Genomic DNA, 8,637 nt, shown 5'->3' on the forward strand with positions numbered 1-8,637 from the left:
TTTCTATGTTCTATGTTCTACTCGAATGACCGTTCAATGGCCTGGTGTTTCTCGCCGCTCTGAGACTCTGTCTCCATTTGGGTAGATCACAGCCGTACTCTCATTAACTGATAATGCACGTAAAACTAGTACAGTACTTTGAGGAAATGTCTTTATAAAATTGTTTATTTAATGGCAGACACTCAGCAGAAACAATTTGATGTTTTAACAATAAGGGCGGCGCGGTAGCACAGTGCTTAGCACTGTTGCTTCACAGTGCCAGGGTCCCAGGTTGGATTCCCGGCTTGGGTCACTGTCTGTGTAGCGTCTGCACATTCTCTCTGTGTTTGCGTGGGTTTCCTCCGGGCGCTCCGGTTTCCTTCCACATTCCCAAAATTTGAACATTCTGAATTCTCCCTCTGTGTACCCGAACAGGCGCCGGAATATGGCGACTAGGGGATTTTCACAGTGACTTCATTGCAGTGTTAATGTAAGCCTACTTGTGACAATAAAGATTTTTTAAAAAAAATTCTTGGTCATGTGAATCATCATGTAAAAACCCTGATGACTCTTGGTCATTATGTCCTCACATTTGTGGCGGTGACCGACAGGCAAGGGTGGGAGCTGGCAACAAGATGAGAGTGGTAACTGTTCAGATGAGATGTGAGGAAGCGTATTGAGAGAGAGTGAGGCAGCAATAGGCAGGGTTGCGAGACGGGTTGAGCTGAGGAATGCTGTGTTGGGGAAGTCAGAGTTTGGAAGTTGGCAATTGAATGGAAGATGACACACCTTTCCTGCCCTGAGCAGATTGTTGAAGCTCTTCCGGCACTGGATCCACGTGTGTGGTACCACACACCTGACGCCGATCTCCTGAACCACCTCGAGACGAGTCTGCTTGGTTTCCGAGGCGGGCTCGGCCTCCCCTTTTTGCTAGGGTAATGTGTTGCTGTGCAGCCCCTCCCAGCCGGCAGATTGACATCCAGGAAAGCCTCAGAAAACCTGCGATGCTGATGTAGTGGGTGAGTTAAAAAAACCACAGCAAAGCCAATTCTAGTAAAGTTCAGTTCCTGCCCTCGGCTGGCCATCCCTACTGTGAGCAGGTTTAAAAGTCAAAATTTAGCCCTTAGCTCATAATCCAGCCCAGGCCGACCACCTCTGTTTGAAGTAAATCCTATGGTCCACATGGATTACTGGGATTCCAAACTGATTCAGATGACGGGCTGAGTGAAATGGCAACTGAGTGAGAATGAGCTCCTGTGTTACCATTTTGATTTTAACTCCTACCATCTTATTGCTGTTAGGTGGCGGGATTTAAAATTCTCTCGTTGACAGTAAATATAGAAACCATTCCAAAGTTAAAAATAACAATCACTGAAAGAGATATGCCGAAGTCGAAAACCATTCTGTAAAAAGTGGTGCCTAACGGTGCAATAATGTAGTGACATCATACAATAATAATAATGTTACAATAATAATGTCACAAGTTTGAAGAATTCACATTTATCCTTCCGTACTTGTAGTCGGTAATCCTCTAGTCTCTGTAGTGTAGCATCTAAATTTGAAGATGCTCTTCTTCATTATTCCCAGTAACTAAGTGGCACTAGACCCCTTCTAGTCCATTTAGAATTTGATCCATGGCACGCTGGAATAACACAGCATGATGCCAAGTGGAAGTCTTTTGTATCTGAATAGCCCTTTGCGTGTCAGATATGATTGTCAAATACTGTTGTGAATCTGGATCTACATTTGTATGGAGATAAACTTGAGTCAGGTCAACTTTACTGAAATGCTGGCCTCCAGCCAACCCAGCAAATATATAATCAATTAAAGGCATTGTTCTGTGCACAGTGACTTTAAATTCGCCACATTTGCATACTGAACCATCTTTCTTCATCACGGGTACTATCTGTCATAATATACACCAGTATATCATGGTGCAGACACACACTGATGGACACACAGTGGGACCAATCAACATACACAACACCACAGCCAATCACCAGTGAGAGCACACACACTATAAAGACAGGGGGCATCAGAGTTCCCGCTCATTCGAGTAGCAGCTAGCTAGGAACACAGAGCTCACAGCCTGCAACACAGACATTCACCATGTGCTGAGTGCATCAACTGGTTAGGACAAGGCAAGGGTCTTTAGTTAAAGCTAGTATCGTATTTACCCACAGTTCAAGTATGTTTAAATAGTTGACCTTTTAATAAAATAGTGTTGCACTACTTCAAGTGTTGGTGACCTGTATGTGATCCAGAACACCCAACACATCACTATCGGCGTGACCCAATCACTTACATTAACGGGTTTGAGGATTCCCATCTTGACCAAACTCTCTAATTCTGCCTCGATGGCGTACAGCTCAGACCTAACCTTTAAGCATCTTGTTTAGCTTTCATCCTTAATCTTCAGCTTGACTGAGATCTCTTTCATGCTCCCCAGCTCCCCATCAAAGTCTATGGCCCGTTTCTTAGACCTGCTTCGGAGTCCCACACGAGAGTCACCTTTGCCCAGTTTAGTTTGATTTTTTTTCCAGCCAGGTTCTCCCCATTGGGGCTGGAAAGTGACCTCTAATGCCATGCAGGGATAACTGTCCATTTAGCTTCACATTCACATCGATAAGGCCACTCAGTGGAACTATTTCCCCAGAATAGGTTTTTATCTTTTGAGGTTTTAATGGCGACCTGTCGTAGTTTCTCTTGGTGAACAGTTCCTGGTACCAACGAAACTGCTGCTCCAGTGCCCACATCCATTTTCACCAGTTGTCTGTCCGGTAAAGGAGTAAACCAGTAATGGTTTGTTATGCCTGCAATGGCCAGTACGTTCATCAATAGTTTGTCAGCTGACTGTGACTGCTCCTTTTTCACACCCATTTTGTATCACGGGGATCCTTTTCCCTCTTTTTGGTTTTCCAGTTGATCCATTTGTTTCTTACTTTTTACAGTTCTTATTTGGAACTTTCTTTCCCTAACTTGTATGTTTGATGAGCCCTTTTTTAACCACAATTCCTGCATTTAGCATCTTTGCACCTGCAATCTGCTGCTGCATGCCCAGTTTTTGCACATCGGTGGCTATTTCGAGTCTGTCTCTCTTTTTGGGTCTCCGTCACCATTTCATGGATTCTAGTGATCAAACTTAATTGTTGGGCTTTAGGGGCGCGGTAGCTCAGTGGTTAGCACTGCTGCTTCACAGCGCCAGGTTCCCAGGTTCCATTCCCAGCTTGGGTCACTGTCTGTGCAGAGTCTGCACGTTCTCCCCGTGTCTGCGTGGGTTTCCTCCGGGTGCTCCGGTTTCCTCCCACAAGTCCCGAAAGACGTGCTCTTAGGTAATTTGCACATTCTGAATTCTCCCTCAGTGTACCCAACAGGCAGCAGGGTGTGGTGACCAGGGGATTTTCACAGTAACTTCACTGCAGTGTTAATGTAAGCCTACTTGTGACAATAAAGATTATTATTAAAAAATTAACTGCGAGTTCCGTAGAGATTGCGGCTTCTAAAGCCTTCTTTAGGTTTACGTTGCTTTCTGCTAAAAGCCTTTTTTGGATAGCTTTGCTTCTTAACCCACACACTAGTCTGTCTCTCATGGTGTCGTTCGATACATCTCCAAATTCACACTAGTCAGCTAATTGCTTCAAAATAGTAACAGATTGTGTGATTGATTCACCTTCTTGTTGGTTACGTTTATGGAACCTGAATCTCTTGCCGATGACCAAAAGGGTTACGTGAGAAGTGGACCTGCAAATCTCCACAATCTCAACGTAGGTTTCCGAGCCTTTTTTTTCCTGGCTGCACCAAGCTTTGCAGCAGGTTGAATCCACCCCCCCCCCTCCCCCCGCCCCACCGCACCCGACATTGTACTCAGGAAAGTTTGGGCTAAAACAACTGCTTCTGCAATTCTATTTACTTGCAAAAAATAATCAACACTTTCATTATATGAACTCTCCCGCTCGGTGTTCCCATCATATGGTCCTATGGCATCAAACATTCCAGCCATTTTTACTATGGCAAGGAGTCACGTAAGCACAATGTGCCACAAAATATTTAGTACTACCTCGCTTCTTTTTTCAAACATGGTACCCCTGAGCTTAGCCGGTTTCCTTCTGAGTTTTGGAACACCCCCAGATCTAATAATAATCTTCATTGTCACAAGTAGGCTTACATCAACAATGCAATGAGGTTACTGTGAAAATCCCCTGGTCGCCACACTCCGGCGCTTGTTTGGGTACACAGAGGGGAAATTCAGAATCTCCAATTCACCTAACCAGCATGTCTTTCGGGACTTGTGGGAGGAAGCCAGAGCACCCAGAGGAAACCCATGCAGGCACGGGGAGAATGTGCCAACTCCACCCACAGTGACGCAAGCTGGGAATCCCTGGCACTGTGAAGCAACAGTGCTAACCACTGTGCTACTGCGCTGTCCTATTCTATTCTAAACTATTCTGAAGGGTACTTGCTACTCACAGTGCTCCCTGTACTGTTCCAGATCTTTCCGGGCAGAGCACGTTGCGAGCTTCTTATTAATGTTGTTTATTTTGGAAATCTATGTTTAAATCTTGGTTCCTTCGATGGATGCTACCATTACTTGGCAGCCCTCTATCGCCAGCTTTGATATTGTGAAGTTTTTAGTTTCTTAATTCTTTTCTGATGCTTGACAATGGATCAATGATTTTTCCATTCATTTTTTATGTCCTTGGGCGCCCGCCAGCATGGCCGCCACCTTCTTGTTGCCAATTTTCTTTGTCGTACCTTTAAAGGATAATAATAATCTTTGTTAGTGTCACAAGTAGGCTTACATTAACACTGCCAAAAAGTTACTGTGAAAATTGCAGTCCCCACACTCCGGAGCCTGTTCGGGTACACAGAGGGAGAATTCAGAATGTCCAATTCACCTAACAAGAACATCTTTTGGGACTTGTGGGAGGAAACCAGACCACAAAGGTACATGCAAACAAGAGCTTTATTGGAAAAGTGTTTACTCTACAGGCTGTTAGGATAGACTGCAAGGTTGCGCGCACAAATGGCCGATGATATCATCATTATGCCACGTGATTGGACTCCGAATGTGATCTTGTTCCAACTATGAACAAAAACCGAAAGCTATTACTCCTCAACTGCCAGCTACTCCACCCAGACTGACATGACCCGAGTGAGCGAGTACTCATGGATGCATGCCCAGTCAGTGTTCACTGTATCCGTGTATCTTGGATTGAATACAGCTGCTGGCGAACGTGACTCGAGGGCTGAATCAAATAAGTGGGCCAGGTGGAATGACCGTGAGAGGTTGCACATCATGTATGTTTGTGAGGGGAGTACTGCAGGTGCTTGTGGCTCTGCAAGACGTATCTATGCTGCATCGACTATTTAAAGTGAAAATTACCTTTGTAATTTGAATATCATTTGCTTGTTAATTCATGTGCAATTTGTCTTGGTTCTGATTCATGTCAAAATAAAAGCTAGAAAAAGTGGAACCTTGATGGTAATTTCATCACTTGGGGGCCTTTCAGTAAATGTGGTTATTTTGACGTCAGGTGTCCCCATTGGGATGCTAACAGATGTTCCCCCTCCTCTCCGCTTCCAGTACCAAGGCCTTCAGTGCAGCGTCTGAGACTGTTGGATCATGCTATTATTATGGGCCAGGGTTTAGAAACTCCAAAGTATATTATGGAGTCCACCTGACCTACAACGTTTATGTTGAATTTGGCTAGGATGAACACAAGAGCCTTCACTGCAGGTGTGATTCAACAGTCTTCCCAGACACTTAAATCAAAATAAGATTTATTCTGAGAACTTAGTTAACATTTATATAAAAACACAGCAAGAATCTTTATCAATTACAAACCTAAAGACACCCCACAGCTATAGTAATCAATGGATAACACTTAATGAATTCCCCCTTAACTGTTCCAATTCAAAAACAAAATCCCATAAACTGAAAAACCCCTTTCAGGTGCGTGGCCCAGCACACTGTATTCTCACTTGAATAAGACTTGCTTTCCCTGAGATTCTGACCCTGTCTCACCAGCAGGTTTAAACCCTTCCGGAAAGCAAACTATATCTTTTAAGTTACCAAGCGGGTAGTCACAACCTGTTTACTTCTGGAACAGATATTTAAAATGAAAATAGAGAGAGACAGGCCAAAACACTTATTTTCTCCATCCGCCGCCCACAGCAGTCAAAACGAAAGCGAAACCAAAACCTCACATAGCCACAGCCCAGCTCCACCCACACAATGACATCACTGGAGCCATGCGATAAAACATAAACCTTTCTTAAAGGGACAATCCCATGACACTATCCCTCCTGATGCACCATTGTATACTCTTCTTCCTGCTCACACTCTCTTCCACAAACAGTTGCGGCACCTCAATAATAAAACTCTTTATAATTGTCACAGGTAGGCCTACATTAACACTGCAATGAAGTTACTGTGAAAAGCCCCTAGTCGCCACATTCCGGTGCCTGTTCGGGCGCACAGAGGGAGAATTCAGAATGTCCAATTCACTTACTAAGCACGTCTCTCGAGGCTTGTGGGTGGAAACCGAAGAACCCTGAGGAAACCCACGCAGACACGGGAAGAATGTGCAGAATCCACACAGACAGTGAGCCAAGCCGGGAATCGAACCTGCGACCCTGGCGCTGTGAAGCTACAGTGCTAACCACTGTGCTACCGTGGTGCAGGCCTTCTTTCAGTAGGACAGGTTAGCTTTAAGTGGCGTTGGCTTGGCAAGATCGTGGGACCCTGCTGAGGAGTGCAGCCTCTCGGCTGTTCATCTGGAACTGGGCTGCACACTAACATAATTTAAATAAGCAGGCTGCATGATGCTTGTCGAGCCCTTGTATTCTAAACAACGGGAGCAAGTGAATCACACATTTCCATCCTCACACCTATTTTTGCAGGCTAAAAATGCTGCCTCTGGAATCTAGCCCCAGGTTCCTTAGATGGGGTAACATTCAGGCAGCTTCATCATATTAGTTTGATTTGGTATTCATTCCTATGTTTTGCAAGGAAGTTTTGTGCATCATATTTTATGTTTCAAATCAACTGAAGGAATGTGGATGTCAGTTTTTTCCGGTTGATTGATTTGGAAAGATTAAAAACAATAGCATTTAGAGAGAGCTGCAACAAATGATGTACTGGATGCCTGACCTTGCATTGCGGTTGAATAAAGGTAAATATATATTCCATCAACCTCTATGGAACGGAAATTATTTGGGAGTTGCTCTGAGGGCTTGTTGAGTCTTGGAGAGGTCATTTACTTTCAAAAACCCTTCAAAGAGCTTTTCAGCTTGTCAAAAAGCACTCCTGGAATGAGAATAACTATCAGATTGCGTTGAAAACAGCACACAAAAGAGTGGGTTGATTAATGTGGTATGTATCCTTCTTAGCCTGATATTGTCAAGGACATCAGTGATAGCACCATTCAGCTCCACTGACAGCTAAAAAACAGATGTTGGTGGGCTGTGAGTTGAGAATGGGAGCTATTCAAATGTACACAGTGAACTGTAGGGGGGCCATGGAGTGGAAGCTCTGAAGCAATTGACTAATACAGTAAAGGTATTAAAGTCATTTAGTGCCAAAAGGGAACACACTGATTCCTGACCCCAAGACACTTTTGAGTAATCTTGCATTCAATACAGCATGTAATAAGTGCCAAGCTGTCAATCCTCCAGGCTGGTGATTTTCAATGCCTCTGGCCACTATTGCTTTACCGTTTAGGAATATAAAAGTTAGTAAAGGTCTCTTAATCTAGCATGCAATGATAGCATTAATCCAGCGTACTATATGTATTTTCCTTGCATTGTATATTATGTGAAGAATCATACCAGAATAGGCATGAAATCCCAAAGGCCTTCACAGTCCTTCAGCTGTATGATTGGATTTGTGAAGGAGTCGCTGGCAGTTAATATAAATAACAAAAGGTCATCTGTACAATATTATTAGAAATACTACATGGCACATTTGCGTTACCTAACGTGATCTTTAACCTTGCATTGATACTCACTGAATTTAATGTACGTTACGGCATCTCCCACGGCACTGCACATGGTCGGTCAAAGGATAAGGCAGTTCAGTGAAGGGATTTCTGATGTCTGGCTGTGACTGTCCTTTGCTGCCATGATCAGCGCAACAAAGGCAGCAGCACTTGGATGAGGGTCTGAAGGCAAACAGAATATCATCCAGCTAAACCGACTGGAAAAAAATGCTGTAGTTTTATTGTCGACGGTTGCCCTTATATAATAACAATCTTTACTGTTGTCACAAGTAATCGCTTCTCGGCCTTTTGGCTAAGATCAAGTGTAGTAGCCTTTTGGCTCATATCTAGTATGTCTCTCTTGTGGGGACCATGAATTGGATTTGATTTGAATTTGAATTGGTTTTTGGAGCAGGCAAGGAGCTGGATTAGGGGTTCGGCTCTGACCCACACTCTGAGCCCTGGCTTTGTAACTCAGGAAAAGTTAAAAAATATATATGTTATTGTCACAAGGAGGCTTACATTAACACTGCAATTAAGTTACTGCGAAAAGCCCCTAGTCGCCACACTCCGGCGCCTATTCGGGTACACAGAGGGAGAATTCAGAATGTACAATTCACCTAACAAGCACATCTTTCGGGACTTGTGGGAGGAAACCGGAGCACCCGGAGGAAACCCA

The 8,637-nt window shown here is 44.0% G+C and overlaps 1 non-coding gene across 1 annotated transcript; it reads left to right on the top strand.

Moving 5' to 3' along the window:
• The first annotated feature begins 8,251 nt into the window (after positions 1-8,251).
• LOC140396685 (U2 spliceosomal RNA) lies at positions 8,252-8,434 on the top strand. The gene has a single exon (XR_011936587.1). It is a non-coding gene; the product is annotated as a U2 spliceosomal RNA (small nuclear RNA).
• The last annotated feature ends 203 nt before the right edge of the window (positions 8,435-8,637 follow it).

This window comes from Scyliorhinus torazame, chromosome 19 (assembly GCF_047496885.1).
Source record: "Scyliorhinus torazame isolate Kashiwa2021f chromosome 19, sScyTor2.1, whole genome shotgun sequence".
NCBI classification, from domain to species: domain Eukaryota; kingdom Metazoa; phylum Chordata; class Chondrichthyes; order Carcharhiniformes; family Scyliorhinidae; genus Scyliorhinus; species Scyliorhinus torazame.